This window comes from Monodelphis domestica, chromosome 2, assembly GCF_027887165.1.
Source record: "Monodelphis domestica isolate mMonDom1 chromosome 2, mMonDom1.pri, whole genome shotgun sequence".
Lineage (NCBI taxonomy): Eukaryota > Metazoa > Chordata > Mammalia > Didelphimorphia > Didelphidae > Monodelphis > Monodelphis domestica.
The window spans coordinates 7,457,649-7,482,649 of record NC_077228.1 but is presented as its reverse complement, the minus strand read 5'-3'; the positions used below and the strand labels follow the sequence as shown (position 1 = coordinate 7,482,649).

At 39.4% G+C, this 25,001-nt stretch overlaps 1 protein-coding gene, 1 long non-coding RNA gene and 2 other non-coding genes across 6 annotated transcripts in view; 3 read left to right on the top strand and 1 right to left on the bottom strand.

The window, feature by feature from the left end:
- Nucleotides 1-25,001, top strand: part of LRRC7 (leucine rich repeat containing 7) — a 572,907-nt gene that overhangs the window by 32,506 nt on the left and 515,400 nt on the right. The window lies entirely within an intron of this gene.
- LOC130457033 (uncharacterized) lies at nt 3,007-7,670 on the top strand. Its single transcript, XR_008915985.1, has 2 exons — nt 3,007-5,782; nt 7,516-7,670. It is a non-coding gene; the product is annotated as an uncharacterized LOC130457033 (long non-coding RNA).
- On the bottom strand, nt 5,519-5,580 carry MIR7284B (microRNA mir-7284b). Its single transcript, NR_162850.1, has one exon. It is a non-coding gene; the product is annotated as a microRNA mir-7284b (primary transcript).
- MIR7284 (microRNA mir-7284) lies at nt 5,521-5,582 on the top strand. Its single transcript, NR_127479.1, has one exon. It is a non-coding gene; the product is annotated as a microRNA mir-7284 (primary transcript).

Genomic DNA, 25,001 nt, shown 5'->3' with positions numbered 1-25,001 from the left:
GGATATTTGGTGCACTGAGTGAGAGTGGAATCTATTGAGAAGATTTGTACTTTCTGATCTTAAGGACCTAATATTCTACACACACACACGCACACACACACACACACACACACACACACAGATATTTGTAAAAAACTTTTTTGGGGGGAAAACACATAAACCCAGAAAAACAAACAAAATACATAAAAAGTGGATACAATTAAATTTGGGGGTTCCATGTATGTGTGTATATATCCATATCTTTACATATGTACTTACAGTCCATTACACATTTTGCATATATAATTACACATATATTTATTTACATGATATGTAAAATTACATATAATTTGAGAAAGAGACTTTGGAGTGACTAACTTGGAAGGATGCTGAGCAATGAGGCACCTGAACAATTGGAGGCAGAGAATTTAAAGTCTCTAGAAACAGTATATATACATAGACATATATACAATTGAGGAGGGTTGGCCGACACTATTGGAGCTAGAACCCTGATGCTGGAAAGCAGAGATGCACTCAGAAGGGGAGCGCTACTTTCTATCATCTCTCCTAGAACTCAGTGGGCCATCACCTCTCTGCTACATTTGAATCGGCGTGCATATAAGTAGCAAAGCAGTGGTTAACCAGCTCCAATTGGCTGAGTAGGGGACAGAGTAAAGAGGAAGGAAAAAAGCCTTTAGGAAACAGAGGTTGGCCTTCCCAGAACAGAGGAAAGCTGTGGACTGGAATAAGGGAATAAAGGAAGAAGGAAGGAAGGAAGCATTATAGTCTCAATGTCGTAGCATCCATCCCAATTCGTCACATGTCCTGGTCAGGGTCCAGCATTGGTGGACACAAAGGCTGCTTCCAGCTCCCGATGCTGGGTGCTCACATGACTTTGGCTTCCCCAGATCTGACACCATGCCTGCTGCTCTCTTCTGGCAGGTTCTTCCCCTCCAGTCCCATAGAATGAGGAGGGCTAGCTTGGCAGTCAGCAGCTGGTCCTACCAGGCAGTAGTGGCAGGGGTAGCACAGATGGGGCATTCATCTCCAACATTCTCTTTGGCTCTCTTTGGCAATGCCAAAGCAGCACCCAATCAGAAAAGGATGCCTCTTCCTCACAGCCATTAAAGTACAGGGAAGAACTTTTTTTTTCTTTTGTGTTGCTGGATCTCTCTGTGATTTCATCAATGTGACTTGGACAGGGTCACATACCCTGCCCGAGTCAGCAACAAGACTTGAACCCTTATCTTCCTGATTCCAAGGCTGGCTGTCCATCCACTCCACCATGCTGTCTCCCAGGAGTTATTTATCATTACAAATAAGGAGACATTGTTGTTATTTGATTGTGGAATTTAATGGAATCAAGCCTAGACCAGCCTCTTGGTCATTTCTCCTATCACTGTGCTATGATCTGGGGCTTACAGAAGCCCCTCAGATTCTCCAAGGCAGTGATGACAAGCCTTTATGTCTTCTGCCCTCTAACCTAACCATGCCTAGTTCCCATGTGTTGCCTCCCACCTCGAATCCATCTTTTGTCAATGTAATTCTAGCAAATATTTCTGCACCAGGTAAGATGTCGCGGTTTCCGAGGGTGGTCTGGATGGACTAATGAGTAAGTAGTCCCCACTCTATTCATCACTAATTAGCTCCCATTGCCCTTGTACTCCCCAGCTTTGCTCCCCACTCTAGCTGGATGTGGGGTATCCCCAGTAACATCACACTTCATCCTCTACAGGTTTCCCAGCACATCTGATGATCTGGTGAAAGGACTTAGTCCAGTATTCAGCCCAATGATATGAACTCTGCCAGATGGCACCGCAGTAATGTTTAATGCTGACTTAGGAAATCTCTGTGTCTTTCCCGCAATATGGTCCTTCTGAAAATGGCTCCTTTATTGTGGGTTTTAGGGCCATGTTGGGTTTCCCTCTAACTTACTCGTAGAGAGTATCCTTTAAGGAGAATTACTGTTAATAATATATTAGGTAAGTCATTTTCTGTCCTTGAGATAGCAAAGTATCTCCCACATGAGACACAGATATGTGATCAGGCATAAACATGCTATGCCCCTTTGCTCCAGCCATCTTTACAATGTCTTCAATTACAAGAAATCTTCAAGGAAGTATAATAGAATATGGCGCTCCTCATTGCTCGGGCTTCTAGATCGATCGGTAGAACCAATCTATGACTCCTTTTATCGAGTTAAGCATGAAAAATTGCTCTCAAATCCTTCCCAGAAGTCATCGGAAGAACAAGCAAGATGCTTGCCATCAGAAGGGGTTAAGATTTGGGGGGAAGAACTGGATTTGGGGTTTGAAAATCCGAGTCCTAATAGTCCCAGCTATGCCACTGGCTATCCATGTCATGTTTGACAACCTGCTGCACCTAAGTCTCAGTTTCCTCTTAAATTACATATTCCCAGCAGATTCCCTCTGTGTCCTCTCCCTTTTCCAAAACTGACTTGTCTCAATTACCTCGGGTTCTTGGGGCTCCAGGTCCCTGAGAACAGCCTCCATCTCTTGGCCATTAAGCCCTGCTCTCAGTCAGCCTCCTAATAATCATGGAGGGAAGCAGCCCTTCTAGAGATGGAACCTGACAATTACCTCCGCAGACACTACAGCACTCCGCCCCCCATCGTCCCCATAATTGCAGCCCCCAAATCAAAGTTCTCACTAACAAAGCTCCTGGCACTTTCAAATGGCTCAACTTTGGAAGTGGACATGGTTTCATCACTGGACATGACACTCGAAACAATTCAACACTATTTGCTTTGCTGTTAAAGTTTAAAGATCAAATGTGTTGGGAAATGTCTAGAACTGGATCTCGGGGGAACGTGTATGCAGGACATATGTTTAAGTTTAATCTATGTTATTGCCATTTCTCCATCACTTTCTTAAGCCTAGACAATCAACGAAACAATAAATCAAGCCCGGATTTGCGGATCTCTGAGGTGTCAATTCTTACTCTGAAAAGAGCCTGATTGAGTTGACTTCAGCACATTCCTGGTTGTCTCTCTGGGAGAACGTAAGTTCCTTGGGGGTCAGAATCATCTTGCCTTTATATCTGCATTATGAGGGCACAAGGCTTCACACATAGTGCCTAATGAATGCTCTTTTTTTTTTTTTGATCCCTCCCCGTCTATTTTAGAATCAATACTAAATATTGGTTCCAGGGCAGAACAGCAGCAAGGGCCTGGAAACTGGGATTACGTGACGGGCCCAGGGTTATACTAATGAATACCTTTTTCTTCCTTCTTTCAAATTTTTATCAAATGGCTGCCATTTGTATGGCCCTGACATATCAGCTAGGGAGATGAAGGAAAGTTTCCCTTCAGGGTCTCCTTCTTGAGGTCTCTGCCACCTTCTCCTCCTGTATATTTTCTTCTTTCTACATTTCCATGGATGTCCACTCTGTTCTCCTCCTAGCTGCATGATGCTGTCTCCTCAGACTCTGTTGTTAAGTTTCATGACTATCACATCTCTAACCTCTTGGGGGTGATTTCAGACTCAATCTTAGACCCTCTTTTCTTCTTTCTCTGCCTTTTCTTGGGGACCTCCCTATCACTCAGCATTCAAGTTGTACCCCTGTACAGATGACTCCCAGATCAGTCTAGCCATCCCTAATCTCTTCCCCAAACTTTCCTTCTGAATCATCAACTTCCTAAAGGACATTTCAAGCAACATGTTCTGTCAACTTCTCCAATACAACCTGCTCCAAATGGAATTCATTGCCTTCTTCCTCTCCTAAACGTAACCTGTCAAGGGCATTAGCGTTCTTCCAATGACACAGCTTTGATGGCATGCTCCATTTACCACTTCCTAATACTACATAATCAAACAGGTGTCAGATCTTGACACATCTCCCTCTTCAACCTCTCTCCACTCACCCTAGCCACTCTAATTTGGGGCCACATCTATTGTCACTATTCTTATCTTTGCTTTTTAATCATCTCCATCCTCCAGGTCTCTCTGCCTCACTCCAATCTAATTATCCTTAAGTATAGCCTGACAATTAAAACTCAATAAACTCTAGAGTTGCCCACTTCCTCTGGATCCGACAGAAATAGGTTTGTTTGGTATTTAAGACTTTCTGACATAGCTCTCATTACCTTTCCGTCTTAATGAACATCTCTCCCTGCTCCTTGTAGCAAAAGTTGTGGGCTCATTCTCCCAGTCCCACCCGTACAAGGATGGCGAGGCTCCCAGATGAGCAGGTTGGGCCCCCAGAGCTCAGTCACATATTTACTCAGAGTTTAAGGGGTAACCTGATGAATTGGAAGGATGTCATGTAATTGCTTACAAGTCTTCATTGCCATGTTACTCCATCGATCATCCGTGTATTCATGTATATTGATTCTGAATAAAATGTGTTGAAAGCATTTCGTAAATGAAAGGTCTTGGCATCATTAGTAATATTTATAGACAAAGACAGAATTACTGAATATTTGTCATGTGCCATATTATGCAATATTTACTGTCCTACCTATGAAATGATGTCTCCTGATTGTAGACTGAAGCACATGTCCTTTATCAGAAGCTGACTCAATAAGCATTGTAAAGTTCTTTTCAGCAGAGATATTGTTTGCTTATGGTTTTTGTATTCCTGTACTCCCAACGTCTTTTCTCAGCCCCTGCCCTTCTCAGATCCTAAACATTTCATTTTTCTTGAAATCACCTACTGTTATTTTCTGTATCCTTTGTACGGATTTCTCTCTCTAGTGTTGTATCCCCTAGTAGAAAATGCGGTCCTTGAGAGAAGAGACCTTCAAAATGTTTTGGTTTGTATATCATTGGTAGCTAACATAGAACTGAGGACATCATGAAAAGCCCTCTAAGAGGTCTTGGATGTCATCTAATCCCACCCCTTTCTTTCGAGGAGGTAGCTATTGAGTATCAGAGAAGTTAAGACATTTTTCCAAGGTCAAATGGCCATTAAGTGGCAAAGTGGAGATGCAAAGCCACATCCTTTGATATAAACTCCCAAACTCTTTCCATTGTACCACGGAGTTTATTAATTATAGCCTTTGTTTCTTGAGCTGAATATGCATTCGTCTTTTCCAGGATAAGGCTGTCAAACTTTCTGTTCATGTTTCTGAAATAATTTGCTCGAAAATAATCCCTTTTTGTTGGTTATCCCTCCTGCCTGGAATGAACTCTCTCCCTTCCTGCCCTCCTCTTAGAATCACATTTCCTTTAAGTCTCAGCTCAAGTCTCACCCTCTTCTACATGAAGTATTCCATGGCTCTCCCAGTGGTTAGTGGCATCCTCTTCAAATCACCCCTCATTATTTCCAATGATCCCTATGTGTGTGTGTGTGTGTGTGTACAAACACATATTTACATACACGTATGTATCTAAGTCCATATTTGTACATATATGTATGTGTATCTGTCTTATCTATATGTCAAGACATAGAAATAGATCGACGTAGATAGATGTGCACACATAAACATACATGTTATCTCCTCTAGGTAGACTGTAAACTCCTCCAGATCCGGGATTGCTTCATTTTTGTCTTTGAATCCTGAGTGTCTATCACCCGGGCACTAGCGTATAGTTGGTAATTTATAAATGTTTCTTAACTGATTACCAACTATACGCCAGTGCCTGTGTAATAGGATGGCAACTAATACAGGCTACTTGGTTGATTGCTCTGCTTAATTATTGTCTTATGTCATCGAATGTTCAATGCTTAAGAATCGTAAGATGCTCCCAAATCATCCTTTGGGATTTGGGGGAATCCTGTGTTTGGAGCGAATAATAGACAGCTTTATGTCTCTCTGGATCTCCTTGCTCTTCATTTGCAGGTAACCTTTGTTTATCTTAAATCCTCATTCGAACTTGCTTTGGCTCATGGAAATGGACGATAACTGTCAACAACGGAACTTTCATGACATTCATCTTAAAATCCTTATTTTGATTCGATTATGGAAACTTCTTGTTGCTTGCCTGAGGGAGCATCATTTGGAAAGTTCTGCTTCATTTTCACTTTCTACCTTGGTGCCGAGGCTGAACACCGACTATGCCTAGAATTATTTAGTCTATATTGATTCTGAACAGTTGGGCACCAGTCCTTTTGTAACTCGGGTGAGAATGGAAGAGAATGATTAGCCCCTAAAATTGATTTGAATTTTCACTGAATGTTGAATAAATTGGATAAGGAAGCCAAGAAGAATCCATTTTCTGATATCCTTTTCTCTTTAATTAATGTAATACTTGACTGAACAGTCAAATTCAAAGCACTAAAAATAATAAAATGCTAAATGATGATGATTTTTATGCTTTCCCTTTTGGATTATGGGTTTTTTTCAACATTGTCATTATATTTTAGCAACTTTGAAGCTAGAATGCATGCAGAGCAAGACAACAAGAGTCATTGCTCAAAATTATACCCATATGGAACAGTTAGCCTAGAGAAGAGAAGACTGTGGGGTGGCGAAGGGTTGGAAGAGATATGATAGCTGCCTCCAAGTGACTTGAAAGGCCATGATGTGAAAGAGAGTTAATGTTCTCTTTGGACCCAGAGTTCAAAGGAAAAAGGGAATGGTTAGAAATTTTAAAGTGGTAAAGTTTGGGATTGATGTCAGAGACAACCTCCTAGCTCTTAAAGCTGACAAAAGGCACAGAAAAATAGATTTAGAGCTCTATGATACCTTAGTGACTATCTAGGTTGGTGATGGTGAATCTATGGCAATAAGATGACAATCAGAGAGCTCTCTGTAGACATGCAAGTTGTTCCCCCCCCCAAAACCCTCCAGTGTTTGTTACAAGAAAGGCAGAGGGACTACAGGCAACTGCTCCCTTCCCCATTTCTACCATGCCTGATGACAGTTTTCCACATCACCCATCCCTCTGTCCAGCAGTTCAGTGGGAGCACTGTCTCCCTCCCCTGGGTGGGACAAGGTGAGGGCAGTACATCATGCAGTCTCTGTGGGGTGGGGAACCACACACAGTCTTTAAAAGGTTCACCATCACTGATCTAGGCCAACCCCTTCATTTTACAAACAACAAAACTGAGATCTTGATACCATGAATGCCTTGCCCAACGTCAGGCTGTTAATAGACCTGAGAGGTAGACAGTATAGGCACAACCTCACTTTATTGCTATGTTTTACAAATTATAGGTTTGTGACAACTCTGTGACAACAGGTCTATTGATGCCATTTTTCCATCATTGTGTACTCACATTCTATCTCTGACACATTTTTGTAATTCTCCCAATATTTCAAGTTTTCCTAGTAGTATCATTTCTGTTATAGTGATCTGTGGTCAGGATCTATAATTTTATTATTGTAATTGTTTTGGGGTACCAGGAACCATGCCTGTAGAAGACTGTGAATTCAGGAAATGTTGGGTGGGTTCTGAGTGCTCCAGGGACTGGCCATTCTCGAGTCTCTCCCTCTTCCAGGACCTTTCTAGTCCCCGAGACACGACAGTATTAGAACTGGGCCACTTAATTAGCCTACAGTGGCTCCTAAGTGTTTGAGTGAAAGGAAGACTGAATCTATGAAGCAAATTTCATTGTTGTTTTTATTTTAAGAAATTGCCACAGCTGCAGCCTTCGTCAACCACCATCCCGAGCAGTCAGCAGCCATCAACCTCAAGGCAAGACCCGTCACCAGCAAAAGCTTATCATTCACTGAAGGCTCAGATCATGGTGATCGTTTCTTAGCAATAAATGATTTTTAATTAAAATATGTACATGGTTTTTTTAAGATACAAATACCGTTGCACACTTAATAGACTACATTATAGAACAATCAAAACTTATATTCACTGGAAAACCCAACAATTTGTGTGATTTGCTTTAATGCAACAATTCTCTTCATTTTGGTGTCTGGAACAGAAACTCTGTATCTCTGAGGGATTCTGGTAATCTTTCCTCTTGGCCATGCTGACCACAGGAGGTACAGATTCGCCCTCCCCAAGAACAGCGTGCAGGGATTGGCTGGCAACTTGTCAGCCATGTGGAAATGGAGATTCCTGTAGGGGCAGAGTTGGGCTAGATGGTAATGGAGGTGCTTCCACCTCTGAAACTCTCCAGTCCGTGACTGAATGTCCCAGTCCACATCACCTGGTTCAGCTTAGTGTTTTGAAATATTCCACATTAGAGGAAGTCTATCACTCTGTCTGCCAAGTTCCATTATCTCCTCTTCAGGTCTTTGTTCTCATTTCCTTAAAGGCAGAGAAGATGGAAATGGGCAGAGAAGACCAGTTGGACCACTCCACTGGCCTCGGCGATGTATACAGTGAACAAACAAACGAGACCAAACAGGGCAGAAGAGGAAATTCTGAGCTAAACTTTCAAACCAAGAGCCAGGACTGAGAGTAGAAAGGCGAAGGACACTCTCAGAGCTCCGAGCTTTGGGGAAGGAGCACCAAGTTTTCTCACTCATCTATTTCAATTATCTCTTGCTGTGTGATCAATCAGAGCCCTTAGCTGCCATATGTAAAATGAGGATAATAAGAATATTGTTAAATAATTATGACAGAGCCAACATCTCTAGAGCACTGTAAGCCTACCAGAGCACTTAACACGTATGACCTCATTTGATATGAACATCAATCCCATGAAAGGTAGGTATTATGATCTGGAGGAAGCTGGGGCTGATTGAGGTTAAGTGACTCATCTAGGACCACAAAACACAATTCTTCCATACTTCACACTCAGCTTCCTCTATTTACTTTTCTAGAAGTTGTGAGAAAAGCATTTAGAGCATTCAAAAAGTGCATTATCTCCATCAGGAATGCCAAAAAAATATTTTGGATTCCCTTCAAGGTTGCATCACAGCTATCCACTTTGCCCTAAGGAACAGCCAAATAACTTGTAGTTAGTTGAAATATGTGCCCAGGCATCTCATACCCATTTTTTTTCTGGAGAAGAATGAAAAAATTTTTAAAGTATTTCCATTCTTTTTTCTTAAATCCTTGCCTTCCATCTTAGAATCAATACTGTGTGTATTGGTTCCAAGGCAGAAGAGCAATAAGGGCTAAGCAATCGGGGTTAAGTGACTTGCCCAAGGTCACAAAGCTAGGAAGTGTCTGAGATCAGATTTGAACCTAGGACCTCAATCCAGTGATCCACCCAGCTGACCCACCATTATTTCTTTAATAACTAACTGAGGGACCCATGATTCCATTTGTATAGCTATCACTCACACCAGTGCAGACTATAACCCTCCATCTATGCCTTAGTAAATATTTTTAATGAAGTGCTTTGCCCTAAAGGGGAAGTAAAAATCATTTAGTGAGGAACCTCCTAGTGACAAGCCTTTGCCAGTCTAACTGGGCTTCCCCTCAGATGTTACCCAGGGGCTGTCTTCTGGCTAAGACCTAAATAAACTGATGTTCAGCTAGCTTGGTCTTTGAGGAACCAAAGTCCAAACCACACAACAATGAAGAATCAGTGGATATTTAGGGAAGAAGAAGAAGAATTTTCTTTAGTTTTGGAGGAAAAAATTGGCATTTTGTGGATTATTAACTGTCTTTCCCATAAGTGTGCAAGATTCCAGATTTGGAGCTGAAAGAGATCTAAGGTTTTATAGATCAATGGTCTCATTTTACAGATGAAGAAACAGAGGCCCAAAGAGATATGGAGAGCAAGAGGAAAAGCTGGGATTTGAACCTGTCTTCTGCCTTGAAATTCAGTCTTGTTCCCCCCTGCCACACCACAAGAGTCTTCAGATCTAAGACAATCTAGGAATATCACCTCCCTCCCTAAAGATGAAAAAAGAGGCTGTGTTAGGGGAGATTGGGATTGGGATCAAGGGGGAAAAGGACATAAACTCTCCTTTCTCTTCTTCTTTTCCCTCCTGCCTGTCACCAATCCAACCAGAGGCTAATCTCAGTTAGGTGTTGATCTAATTAAAGCAATTAGCCTGAAGTTGTGAGTGATCTTTAGGCTGAAAGCTTAATCTCAGCTAGGTGTCGATTTAATTAAAGCAATTGAGACTGAGCTTCAGAATGTCCAAGAGAATAACCTTCCCAGGATGCATTTGTAACCTACAGGATGCCACATGAGTCCCAAAAAATCTTCAACTGGTAGGGGAATTGCTGGATAAAATGTTTATTAATACTTGACCTTATAGCGAGCACGGTCTTTTTTGTGCCCTTCTCACACTCACCAAGTCACACTCATCCGTAGCTAGTTCGCCAGAAGAATAGTTGGAGTTTTCATAGTTCTATGGGTTGCTTAGTGGCTATCTACCACTTCACTGCTTCCTCAAGAGTCGTTTTGATCTCAGTAGGGTGATATATAGATCTTATCCCTGCTCAAAAACCACCAGTAGCTCCCTATTCCCTCTGGAATAAAATCTAAACTCTTCCCTCTGAATTGAGAAGAGCTTCTCTCTTTGGCTTCCATCTTCCTTCCAGGGCTTGTTCGTTTCCCATTATTCCTCTGTTCTGTTCATATTCCATACTTTTCCTTCTGACTGTTCTATTAGCTCTTGCCCAGATTCAACATTCCATCTCTCTACTTGGTGCCTCTCTACATAGCTCCATGGGGTCACAGTTCACCTCCAGGCTTGGAATAATCCCTTTTCTTCAGTCAGAACCAGCTGAGAGAGCCACCTCCTAAAGCAGCCCTGTTCCCACCATCCCCTTCGGGAGTTATTGGGCCTTTCTCTCTCCTCAACTTGCCTCATCAATATTGTCACATTGTCTCCCCCAGAAGAATGGAAATTCTTGAGGACAGGAACTGTTTCATGTTTGTCTTCATATTGCAACTTAGCGTTGCGCATAGTAGGTATTTATTTCTTGGTGGATAAATTGAACTGGACATTGTAAGCAGCCTTGTTTCTGGACTCAAGTTCACTCAGTGGGAGGACAGTGGGCGTGGTCAAGGTAATAGTCAAAGCATCTATTACCGGGATGGATAATATACTATAATAAATATAATTTATTATTTACAATTCGTTTAAAGGGTAAATTTTGTGAAGTGGACAGACACCCTGCATCAGCAGTTGGGCTTTCCCCCATGATGATCGCTGCCACTAGATCATGAATTGTATTTTTTCTCCCAGCTGTTATTACTCAAAGATTAGGGCAAAAAAACCTCCTTGTATGTTTGTGTGTAAATATACATGTACATATATACATATGTGTGTATTTAACACGGTCTTTTTTGTTGTTAAAGATTATAGGCTTAGAAGTAGAGATGACTTTCAGAATCATCTTGTCAGACTGATCCCCCTGATTTTTATGTAAGGGAACTGAAGCTAGCAAGATTGTAGTCTGCTGAAAGCCACAAGGGTCAGAAATAGAGGCTCGGGGGAATTAAAACTCAGGTCCTCTGACCCCAAATCCAGTAGTTTCCCCCATAATGCTCTGCCCTGTTGCAGTAGAATTTCAAGTGGGGATTTAAAATTACATTTGCCTTCACTTACTTGGCCATTGGCACAAAGAAGGGATTAGTGTTGGGCTAATAACATGGAAACTGATAAAACTTTAAAGGCAAAATGGGAGGAGAAGATCAAGATCAAAGCAACGTGGGCCCATTTACCTCCCAGTAGGAATAAGTAGCCAGGAAGCCCTGCCTAATCCCAGTGGGCATCACCGTCTTAGAGCAGAGCTGAGAGTAGAAATTGAAGTCCTGGATAATGACCATTTCTTATCCGCAAACTAGAGTCCCAGAATCCCCCAACTCAGTGGCACTAGCTCATCCTACGAGCATGAGATCTGAAGATGCCCTCTAGAGCATCCCTTCCACATTGTGATTTGTCCCATCCAGGTTTCCATATCTTGGGGGTTCCCCTAAGAAATTAAATGGGAGTTTGGGGGAATTTCACAGAAGCTTCAGATGACACTCAAAGGTCAGCATCTGACACAGAATAAAGTTTAGAAACTCAGAAATATAATAAAATATATGTAGAGTATTGTAGAAGAGTAATATGTTTTATCTTCTAATACCATAAGTATAATGGATAATTTATGTGATGATAATAAGTGGTAAATCTCAATATAATTATAAATATTGTGGCTGTATTATAATGAATAATTATTATATAAAATAGTTTATGAAATATTTGTATATGTCATCTATAATCAAACATGATTATGTTACAGAAACTGTATAAAGATTACAATTTCTTTTTTAAAGTTAAAATAGAAAAAAGCTAAAAGGTTTCTCCTAGCTCAGGTCATGCCACCTTTGGGCAGTTTTTCCTTGGGTAGATCCTAAACTGGCTTTTGTTACAAGTCTTCCTCCATCCCTATTTCTCCTCCCTTCTGCTCTTGGAGCCAAGCAGAGAGAATCTAATATCTCTTCTCCTTATGGGCTCTTCATAGATTTGAAAATATTCTCGCACCCTCCTTGTCCAGCCCCTCCATATGCCACTTAACCCCCATTGCCGAGCCCTTACCACTCTTCTGCCTTGGATCTGCCCAGTATAGATTGTAAGACAGAAAGTAAGGGTTTTGTGGGGGTTTTTTTGTTAATACTTTGGCACTTAAAAGTATAAGAACTTCAATTATCTAGAAAATTCGCTAATCTGGTAGATAGCTCAAATATATATATATATACACACACACACATATATATAGTAACTAATATTTAATATATATATATATATATAGTAACTAATATTTAAGGAGCCCTTTAAACTTTGCAAAGTCCTTTACAAATATTAACTTGATTTGCACAACAACCCTGGCAGGTAGGAGCTATTATTTTCACTTTTGCAGATGGGGAAACTGAGGCAGACAGGATAAATGGCCTGATATGATAGAAGCAGACTTAAGTATTAGTCTGTACAAAAACTTTATGTATGAATTTACACAAGTCTGCCAATATGAAGAGAGAGACAGAGAGAGACAGAGAAATATGCTGGAAGGAGTCTTAGGTATCATCAAGTCCATCAATCCATATCTTTATGTTATAGAAGGAAACTGAGGCCCAGAGGCATTAAGAGACTTCTCTAAGGTCACACAGATAAGTAGGTAGGATTCAAACCTAGGCCCACAACTTCCAAATCCTGGGCTCTTACTTCATTTCCTTTCGGAGAATGCCCTATAAAAACACAAAGCTAGTCAACAAAACTGAAAAAGAATCATCTAATACTATTGCTCTTAATTTGATAAAACTATTAGAAGATTTTCAAAATCAACAGTACTTTGTTGGATAATTTTTGGTTTTGTTTTCATTATTTTTTTAACCCCTTACCTTCCGTCTTAGAATCAATACTGTGTATTGGTTCCAAGGCAGAAGAGTGGTAAGGGCTAGGCAATGGGGGTCAAGTGACTTGCCCAGGGTCACACAGCTGGAAAGTGATTGAGGTCAGATTTGAACCTAGGACCTCCTGTCTCTAGGCCTGGCTCTCCATCTACTGAGATACCCAGCTGTTCCTTAATTATTATTCATTATTAATCGTTAAGCATGCATTAAATCCCACAAAGTGCTGCTTCTTGTTCGATCTTTCTAGTCATGTCCGATTCTGTGACCTCATTTAGGGTTTTCTTGGCAAAGATATTGGACTTGCTTGCCATTTCTTTCTCTGCTTACTTTACAGATGAGGAAACTGAGACCAACAGGGTGAACTGACTTGCCCAGGTCATACAGCTATTAAGTGTCTGAGCCTAGATTTGAACTCAGAGAGAAGACTATCCCTGGCTCCAGGTCCAGCACTCTATCCACTATACCACCCAGCTGCCCCTACTGGGCAGGAGGCTAGGGATATAAGAAAAGAACCAATCCCTGCCCTCAAGGAATTTGTATTCCATTGAAGGGAAACAATATAGATGTACATTTGTAAGTAAATCTGAGCTAAGTACAGAAAAAACAAAATCCAAAGTGATGTTAGGAGGTAGGGAGATAGCAAAGCTGGGGTAGATGGGTGGATGTCATGGGGAGGGGTGGGCAATCCAGAATGGCCTCATGTAGGAGGTATTATTTCAGGAGAGCTTTGGAGACAGCTAGAGATCACTTAAAATACTTCTTTTTTCCAAGTTAACTCAAGATTGGTCATTGGCTATGTGCTTCTTCTTGCCCTCCACCTGATACACTCCAAGATTTTCCTTTGTTCTTTCTATTTAACAAATACTCTTCTGAAATTTCATTCTTAGAATCAAAGATTAAACTTTCAAAAAATTGTGGGCTTCCTTGGGATTTTGCTTGGCTTTTCTGAGACTGACAGGGATCAGAGGAGCCACTCTCTCCCCTCTCCACTGTAGCAAACCATCACGCTGGGCTCTAGCTAAGACATCTGATGCCTGATCTAAATGGTAGATGAAAGGATTTGCCCCTATTCAGAGCTGTTACATAACTGAAACATGAAAATGCTTCTCTTCCACACCAGCAAAGCCAACATTGGCCCATTCAGAATAGAGAGTTTGGGCATTTGCCCTACTTAGCCTCATCTCTCCAATGGAGATCATGATGGCCACCCTGCCTGTCCCTATAGGGCCATTAGGAGGTCCAAATGAGATGATGGAGATGGATGTAAAGTGCTCTAGCAAGCCTAACTCACAGCATCTCCTCTGGAAGCCTTCCTTGAGGCCTCTGCTTGGTCATAACCTCCCCCTTCAGAGCACAGGAAGCAGCTTGTGTTGTGCCTCTACTTACCACATCAGCTTCTGTAGAGAAACCCTTTTTGTTGATGTCTTGTCCCCTGCTAGCCTTAGCAACCTGAGGGCAGGGTTCATGTCTTCACGAGTGTTTTTCACATGGTGAACAATGAACTCAACACATTTTGGTTTTGCACTATGTACACATACAGATGTTTAACGATATCAGGAGATGATCACAAAGTGGCCAGCTGGATAAATAGAGCACTTACTATGTTCTTAGTAAGTGTCAGGCATTAGAAAAAGAACTGGAGATAGGAAAAGCAGCAAGCAAGGCAGTCCCTGCCCTCCAGCTTCTTATATTCTAATGAGGAAAGGCAACTCACAAAAAGGTGCCAGGAAATGACAGTGAGGCACTGGAAAGGGCTTAGATTCAGGCATGGCGAAGCAAAAGCTTCCCTATCAGAGCCAGGGGAGCTGGGCTTGGGGATGGGATTTCAAGTTTTTAATGGAAAGGAGAGGGACAAGTAAGATTAAATAGACTCTGTCTCTATCTCTCTTCCTTTTGTAGAGCTCTAATTTTTAGGAAGTATGCCTTTGCATTAAGTTTAAGTTGACCTCTTTTACAACATCTCTCATCATCCCCAACCTTATCTTCTGGGGCTAAACAGGAAAGTCTAAATATGCTTCCATGTGATGCTCCATCTGATACTTGAAGACGGAGATCAAGTCTCCTTGGATGGGCACCAGGCAAGGCAGATTTCAGAAGCTCGAGGGATTGAGCTCCTGTCACCAATTCCCCATGACAGATAAAATGTGATATGGGGGGTGGGGGGTGGTAGTAAGGATAGCTCTACAATAGAGGAAGCACAATGTTTAGACAAGATAGAAGACTAGACTAGTGTATGGAAAAGGGGGTCTGTATCCTTTCTCCAGCTGTTTACTGTCACTCTTCCAACCATAATATCAGAATGGATGTTTGAATTCCCAATTTCACTGAGCACTTGAACTACGGTTGGCTGAACTTGAACTATTTCCATGTGTATATGTACATATGGATATTATAAAGAGAAAATGACAGATAAGTGAAAGATATAGGGAGAGAAAGGCAGAAATAAAAAGAGACACAGAAAGAAAGAAAACAAGAAGAGAAAAATGAAAGAATCTAGCTGTGCCATTTTATCCATAGTTTAGAAATTCTCTCAATTGATGCATTTAATAGCTTATTTCCAACTTTTTACCTTGGGGAGTTACCTGGAGTCAATATTTTGAGCAGTGAACAAACAAGCAACAAAATAATACATATTCAGATTTTAATTTACTTCAGTATCTATGAAAATATTTTAAATAAAACAAAATGGGCAATTTTTCATAGGTAGATCTATATATGAAACTAGAAAACATGGTTATCTACTATAACTGACTCTGCCTCTGTTGATTACTAAACTGGGAAGATGAAAAGAGCTTTCCTTCCTTTTCAGTTCCCAAATGATTGTTAATTAGAACTAATTAGGATGGATTAATCAAAATAGAAAAAAATGGTCTTGTTCACCTTTCCTAGAGAAGTTCTGCAGCTGTTGAAAGGTGCCCTAATATCCAACAGTTTTTGATGTTTAATAATTTCTTGAAGTATAGTGTTTAAATTTTTTAATAATACCTTTTGGTTTTTTTTTTCAAGAATTTTTATAGTGCCTCTTCTCAATCTGCTTTTCAGGCAATTTGCTTTTGTAATAAAGTGTTTCCTATTATTTTCTAGTTTTGTTATTTTTAAATTTTTAGCTTATTTTTTCTTGTCTTTAGAAGTTATCAGCTTCCCCTTGCCCAGTTCCAATTTTTAACGAATTATTTTCTTTAGTAAGTTTTTAGTTCTCTTTTTCCATTTGGTTGACCTTTCACAGTTTTCTTGCATTGCTTTAATTTTTTCCCCCTAATTTCTACTCAACATTTCTCATTTCTTTCTTAAGCTCTTCCAAAAATTCTTTTTGGGCTCGTGACCATTTCATATTTTTCTTTGAAGTTTTAGAAGTAGATGCTTTCATTTCACTATCTTCTGAATTTGAACCCTGATCTCCTTTATTTCCATAGAAGTTATCTGTGGTTGAGTTCTTTCTCTTTTGCTTGCTCATTTTTTCTTCTTATTTTTAATTTTTAGTGGCCTATTTCTCAATTGTACATTTTATACTAGTGTCAAGTTCTTTCCATATGTGCAAGATAATATCTCAGGGTATAGTTTTTGGTTCTTATTTCCTGAGCTCTTTGGGCATTTTGACCTCTTCATTTTTCTAATTTCTATATTAAGGGGTCCCCCGCAACACTATCATTTTTACTTACTCTTACCCTTTGTGATTTCATCAGAAGCTATAATTATCCTCTTACCCCTCTGTCCTGGAGCTATAATCAGCAACTCTTTTACTCCCAGGATTTATTCACTTGTGTGTATTTGCTCCCCTTCTTCTGTAGCATTAGTTTGATTTAGTATCTAGTCAGTTTTCATAGACTCTGAAGTTCTCAGTCAGCCACCCAACCCCATATAGTCACTTGGTTTAAGGTTCCAAAGATGAAGCTGTGACCTACATAGATGATTCCAGGTCCTGCTGCTTGTTTATGTGGTTATTAGAGCCCTCCCAGGTTTTTCCTCTAGTTGTCTTACATTGGACAATTGTTTGCCCTCCACACACACACTCTTAACTATATTTGCCACTTTAAAGTTCACTCAAAGTCACTATTTTTAATTATTTGTGGGACAATTTGGAGACTGAGATAATTTTCTGTCCTATTCCATCATGATAGGACATTTCTGTCCTATCTCCAAAAATTTAGTTTAAACTGTCAACAATTTTAGCAAAGGGGCAGGATATAAAATAAACTCACATAAATCATTAGTATTTCTATATATCACCATCACCAACATGATAGTAAGAAGAGAACGAAATGATCTAAACATAGATAGAATAAAATTTTGGAGTATATCTGCTAAAACAAACTCAGAAACTCTATAAACATAATAAGAGAACACTTTTTATGCAAATAAAGTTGGACTCAAATAATTGGGGAAATTTTAATTGTTCATGGCTGGGCAGATCCAGCATAATTAAAATGGCAGTCCTGTCTAAACTAATCTACTTATTCAATACCATTCCAATTTCCAAAAAAATTACTGAGCTAGAAAAGAATAATAAAATTAATTTTTAAAAAATTTCAAGGATTTCAAATGAATTAATGAAAAAATGTAAAGGAAGGAAATTTAGCAGTACCAGATTTTAAATTATAAAGCAGAAATGATCAAAACTATCTGTCACTAAGAAATACAAAATTTGATCAGTAGAACAAAATAGGCATACAACAAACAGTTCTAAAAGATTATAGTGACCTTGTTTATTGACAAAAGTAAAGATCTAGGTTTTTTAACTAAGGATTCATTATTTGATAAAAATTGTTGGAAAAATCGGGAAGCACTCTTGCAGAATCTAGATAGAGACCAATATATTATACCGTTTTCTAAGATAAGGTCAAAATGTTTTCATGACCTAGGCAGTAAGGCAGATATAATACACAATTTGGAAGAACAGGGAATATATTATCAGATTTATTGGTAAAAGAGTTTTTATACAAATAAAACCAGTTCTGCCAAGATTAGAAGGAAATCAATGAGTTGAGGGGGGGAAATATATAGTGGGTTTCTCATATAGAGGTCCTATATCTAAAATCTATAGAGAATTTTGTCAAATATATAAGAATATGAGCCATTCCCCCAATTGATAAATGGTTAAAAGAGATGAACAGTTTTTAGATGAAGAAATGAAAGCTAGATATCGCTATATGAAAAAATGCTCTAAATCATTATGGATCAGAGAAATGCAAATCAAAACAACTCTGAGGTATCACAGACCTATCAGAAAGGCAAAAATGATCAAAGAGCAAAATGACAAAAGGAGGGGATATGGGAAAATGGGGACACTAATACACTGTCGGTGTAACTGTGAACTGATCCAACCATTCTAGAGAACAATCTGGAATTACTTCCAAAGAGTGGTTAAACTGTATGCCTTTTGATTTAGCAATATCACTATTAGCTTTATTTCCTAAAGTGATCAGGGAAAAAAGGAAAAGAATCAATATGTTCTAAAATATTTATAGTAGCTCTTGGTGTGGAAACAAAGACCTGGAAATTGAAGGGATGTCCATCACTAAACATTATAATGTGTCATGATTTTGATGGAATACTACTGGGCCATAAGGAATGATATCCAGATTAATTTTGGAAAAACATAGAAAGACCTTCATAAAATTATGTAGAATCAAACAAATACAGTCAAGAGAAAATCACATATAGCAACAGAAATATTCTTTGAAAAATAGCTTATATGTTTATTCCAGAGTAGGAACTGATAAATAGAAATAAGAAAAACTTAATTTTATATGTACATATATATTTTTTCAATGGATGACTTCTCTAATGGGGAAGGAGAGGGAAAGAGAGGGTAAACTTGGTATTTTAACATAACAGAGAAATTATTTTTAATGGAAAAAATAGTCTCTGATCACTTCAGTGGCTTAAATAACCACCACCAAGATTATAGCTTTATAGCTTGCAAAGACTTTGCCAGCACACACATTTCTTGAAGGGTTACTTCCGAGCCTCCAAAGTTATCATATTTGGTATTTTGAAGGGTAAATTTCTGAATGTTTGTGGTCATAGTGAACTCCATTTGTCACAAGGCACTCAGGAGCTGAGTAGTAAGATTGTTGGCAAGGAGAGGAAATCGTGAGAGATAATGGCCAGTAAAAATCTATTTATAAAATTTTTCTTCAATGATTATATGAATTTATTGCCATAAAATGCCAGATAATGAGAGGTTACAATTCCTATCCTATTATTATAGCTTTGAGCTTTTACCTATCTTAAGTGACAATTATCTTACATCTATTTCTGCTTTGCATTTTTCAGAATGAATTTTACTCTAACAAATCCAATATATATTAAAAATCAAATTCATTTTATGAGCTCCTAATGATGGGCTTTTCTCTCCCACAGTTCTGTGATTTATTGTTCAGAAAGTGTAACAGAGAGATAATATTTTACAGATTGGCTCACTTAGGAGATAGCCTGACATTGTCTAGTGGTTGCTGAAAGTGGATCAGGCTGACTTACGAATGAGCCGGGGTAATAAAAATATTTAAAAACCATTTTTGCTTCAACACTAGTTTTTGTTCCTCCTTTTTCATTAGGTAGGGAGGGAGTCCATGCTCCAAGGGAATTGTGCTCCTGTTGATGAGACTAGCACCAGTATCCCAGAGGCTGTCAACTGTCCTCTCATCTTGACGGGCCACTCTGGTTCAGATCTTCCTAAAAGTTCCCAGGAAGGTTTCACCTGGGATGCCATTGCTGTCCTCTCAGTCTCCTGATATGATGAGGTCCTTAATATCATCTCTAATCAGGCTTCCCTTTGATGATATGTTAGTAAGAGCCTGGATTTAGTCAGCCACTTGATAAATCTCTGTAAAGTATTATTCCTCGGTGCCAGCCACTGTGCTCACTGTTGGGACCACAAAGAAAGGTAAAAACCAGTCCCCGCCCTCAAGGAGGGTATATTTTATTAGGGGTGATGACATGAAATAACTAGGCATATAGAACATATATAGATATATAAAGAGAGACAGAGACAGACAGAGACAGAGAGACAGACAGAGAGAGAGGGAGAGAGAAAGGCAGACAGAGGGACAGAGAGAGACAGAGACAGATAGAGACAGACAGAGAGAGAGAGAGACAGAGAGAGAGAGAGACAGAGAGAGACAGAGGGAGAGACAGAGAGAGACAGAGAGAGTTGGTCAAAATACTCCGAAAAGAGAAGACGTTGATAGCAGCTCTGGTACTTTGAAATTTAACCTTATGTAGTAAGAAGGAATGTTATACCTATTTTACATATGAAGAAACTGAGGATCACAGAATTTAACTGACTTGTCCAAGATCACACACCTAATAAGCAGAAGGGACTCTACACTATAAAACAACTAATGTGATGGACTAATGATGTTTTATTACTAGAAATCACTTTTCTTTCCTTTTCTTTCTTTTAACAAGTCAAACTGGCCACATTTCAGTCTAAAGAGGCAAAAGAAGATAAAAGTTGAAGAAAAAAAGTGGAAAAACCTTGGCCTTGTTTCTTATTGGTGGGGCAGTACGCTGCGTCAAAGGGGGCCAGCAGCACAAGCCAGTGTTTTCAAGATCACAAGACTTTTCAAAAGTTTTTTTCCCCTCATTCTCATTTGTTCTTTATTTCTTCCCATTTTCTTTTATGGAATTTTTCAAGTTATCTGAGGATTCCTTCTTTAAAAGGGCCTTTTTTTTTTGTAGGGAGGGAACATCAGTTGGAAATATTTTTCTGATTCCCAATTGCTTGATGAAGTCTAATTTGACCAATAGAGCCACAAAATCCCTTTGTGGCTTGGAGATGACCTCAAACCTTTGAAGGCCATATCAGGACAGTGAACACATGTGCTACCAAGCTGGACAGGCTTCAACTAGAGATTTAATGCTAGGTGTCTAAAAACTACTGTGCTAGGTTACTCAGTAGATAGAGGCCCAGGCTTAAAGTCATGGAAGACTCAGCCTTCTGAGTTCAGATGTGACCTCAGGACTGTATTAGCTGTGTCATCCTGGACAAGTCACCTACCCCTATTTGCCTTCCTTCTTCATCTGTGAAAATGAGCTAGAGAAGGAAATGGCAACCACTCTAGTTTATCAGCCAAGCCAGTCTCCAATTGGGTCATGGAGAGGGTGACGTTACTGAAAAACAACCAAACAATTGCAACAAAGGAGAATGGACTGTTCCAACAGCTGATGAGTGTGTCTTCCTGTAGGTCTTCCAGACAAAGCTGGCTGAGCACTTGTCTGTTATATTAGAGGAGGAATGTTTGCAGGTTTTTCCCTTTGCAGCAAAATTCCATGATTCCAAGACTCCGTATATGTGATTTTCAAAGGATTTCTTTTTACTTACTTTGACAATGCTGACACTTATTGTCTGTGGTCTACTGTCCAGGACAGCCTTCATAGGTTCAGAAGAGCTCACGAGCAGTTTAATCATGCACTTAGGAATATTTTGACTTGAGCCCTTTTTGTGACAAAGGACTCGTGTTCTCCTTGAGCCAGTGGAGTATCGGCCCTGATGAAAGTTTGAATCCTTGAAGTTTGGAAGCACTAAGTAGCATTCTTCCTAATGTGAAGAAGGAGAAAACCCTTTAGAATCACATGAACTCAGCTCGTGAATCAATAAACATTCATTAAACATTTTCTATTGCCAGCAATTGGGCTGTTCTTCTAGTTTTTCCCTAAATACGACATTCCACACGCCAATGATTCCTCCAAGTCTGGCGTGGCCACCCTCACACCTTCACCTCCAAGATGCAACCCTTCCCTTTGTCCAAGGGCTGATGCCTCCGATGTGTAAACGTTCCCAGTGCTCCCTCTTTCTAGTTATTAGTCCTCTCTTTCTTGGCCACAAAATAGCTCCCCATTTCTCTGTATACCTTAGATGAACTATTCTGTTCACTGTAGACTGTATCACCCCAGTTGAATTTTAGTTCCTTAAAGGCAGGGATTGTTTCATTGTTGTCTTTTTCTCCTCCAGAGATGTTGTCCATGGTAGGCATTTAATGAATATTCCTTGACTTGAATTTAAGCCATTGCAGTTAATGTCTAAAGAAAATTATTGACAAGTCGTGTTAGACATCCTTTTGTTTACTCACCGCTCCACATTCATAGCCAGTAGTTGACACTTCACGGAATTTAACAGGTTGTCTCTTTTTCTTTGGTGTCTTGTAAGAACTCAGATGTATTTGCCCTAGAAGAATGACATTTATTCTAGAGGCTGAAACACGCCATTTGCAATCATTTTATTTCTTTAAACTTATATCTCCTTTCAGATCTCTTTCTTTTCTCCTTCCTTCCTTCTTTCTTCCTTCCTTCTTTCCTTCCTTCTTCCTTCCTTCCTTCCTTCCTTCCTTCCTTCCTTCCTTCCTTCCTTCCTTCCTTCCTTCCTTCCTTCCTTCCTTCCTTTCTTCCTTCCTTTCTTTCTTCCTTTCTTTCTTTCTTCCTTTCTTTCTTCCTTTCTTTCTTTCTTCCTTCCTTTCTTTCTTCCTTCCTTCCTTCCTTCCTTCCTTCCTTCCTTCTTTCTTTCTTTCTTTCTTTCTTTCTTTCTTTCTTTCTTTCTTTCTTTCTTTCTTTCTTTCTTTCTTTCTTTCTTTCTTTCTTTCTTTCTTTCTTTCTTTCTTTCTTTCTTTCTTTCTTTCTTTCTTTCTTTCTTTCTTTCTTTCTTTCTCTCTCTCTCTCTCTCTCTTTCTTTCTTTCTTTCTTTCTTTCTTTCTTTCTTTCTTTCTTTCTTTCTTTCTTTCTTTCTTCCTTCCTCATTCCCTCCCTCCCTTCCTCCCTCCCTCCCTCCCTCCCTCTCTCTCTCTCTCTCTCTCTCTCTCTCTCTCTCTCTCTCTCTCTCTCTCTCTCTCTCTCTCTCTCTCTTTCTCTCTCTCTCTCTCCCCCTCTCTCTCTCCCCCTCCATTTCTCCATTTCTTCCTTCCTTCCTTCCTTCCTTGTTGACATGGTTTGTTTTAGATTTGTTTAAATTCCAGCTAGGACTTGTATACATAGAATTGTATTCATGGATTCACAATGTTAACATTAAATGTCAAGAAGAGAATTATCCCAATTTGTGAAGCTGTAGAAATGATTCCCCCTCCATGAATTTTATATCGTTTTGGAGAGCCATTCCAGTTGAGTACTCATCTAACAAGGTAGAAAATATTCTGTTTTAGTGTTAAGATGAAAGTAGAAGAAATTCTCAGCTAGAAAGATAATACAAGTAAAAATAAATTCTATGTACTCTTATTTTCCTCTTGAAAATGTTTTTTTTTAATTTCACTGTCAAACCATTTGGGGATTAAATAAAATTCAAAATGTATAGTTGGCCAAAATATTTTTTCTTAAAAATAATATAGTCAATTGACATTTATTGTCTGCCATGTACAGAAGGCTAGTAGAGGAAGTTCCAAATATATTGTCCTTGTTCCCATGGAGCTTAGGATCCAGTAAAGAAATAAGACACAAATTCAAACATTTAATAAACCTCTACCATGTTTAAGACACTACAGTAGATTTGGGCTATATGAAGACCAAATTACAAACAATAGAAATGTGACACAAAAGATTATCAAACAAACAAATGTTACCAATAAAATATTTGAGAGACTGGTTTTAGAGAAAGAACAACACTTTGTTGATTAGGCTAGCATTTAACCAATAAGTTAATAGGTCAGTGATCTTCTCCATAAACAAAGACATGGAGGTTCTTTCATGGAGGTCTGTAAGTACAATATGGAAGCTCATTATTCTGTCCCTCCCTAGGACGCCCCAAGATATCTCTGATTGGTGAATGTTAATGAGGAGGTTGTCCATTAAAACTCAACTCCTTACCTCATAGATGATTGGGGGGCAGAAAACTCATTAGTAGCAGGAAAAGCCTTAGCTGTTAATCAGGTTTTATGAAGGGAAACATTCCTTGGAATTCCTAAGAATGAAGAAAATGTAAAGTCAACAGATTGATTGGAGTCTTTCTAACCCAGGATCCTAGAATAGGAATAACATTCTGTAAATGGGAAATTCTCATACAAAAATGGTTTGCAGTGTTATTTAGTATATTAGAAGATTGGAACACTTAGAGCCATTTGAGGCCCAAGGAGAAAAGTTATTGTTTCCTGGAGGAGGGGGAAGGAAATGGGGATGTTAAGGAAAATATCCTGAGGGATGTAGCAATAAGAATAGGAATAGGAATAGAAATAACTAGTGTTTCTAAAGCATTTTAAGGTTCACAAAACACTTTATATATGTTAGCCCCTTTGATCTTTCCAATAACCCTGGCATGTGGTGCTATCATTACTTCCTTTTTACAGATGAGGAAACTGAGGCAGACGGAGATCTACAACTTATAGGTATTTGAGGCAAGATTTGAATTCAGGTCTTCCTGACTCCAAGCATAACACTCTATCCACAGTGTCAATTAGCTGAACTACCTACAAACTGGACCATAAAGAATAAATTGGAACAAGAAGGATGTGAGTGCTCATTTTGGGCATGAGAAAGAGCATGAAGAAAGTGTTTGAGGGGGCAGCTTAGTGGCTCAGTGGATTGAGAGCCAGGCCTAGAGACAGGGGTCCTAGTCTCAAATCTGGCCTCAGACATTCCTAACTGTGTGACCCTGAGCAAGTCACGTAACCCCCATTGCCTAGCCCTTCCCTATTACTCTTCTGCCTTGGAGCCAATACACAGTATTGATTCCAAGATGGAAGGTAAGGGTTAAAAAAGAAAGTGTTTTAAAAAGTAGCCCAGTGTTTGTTCAGATAAATTAAAAGGAATTGAGTTGAAAGTATGTAATTAAATATTGAGGGAGTAACCAGAGATAAAGCTCAATAGTAAAGGACCTTGAAGAGCAGACACAGGGTAGTAGAGACATTATTCAGTAGTTAACAGAGAAACAC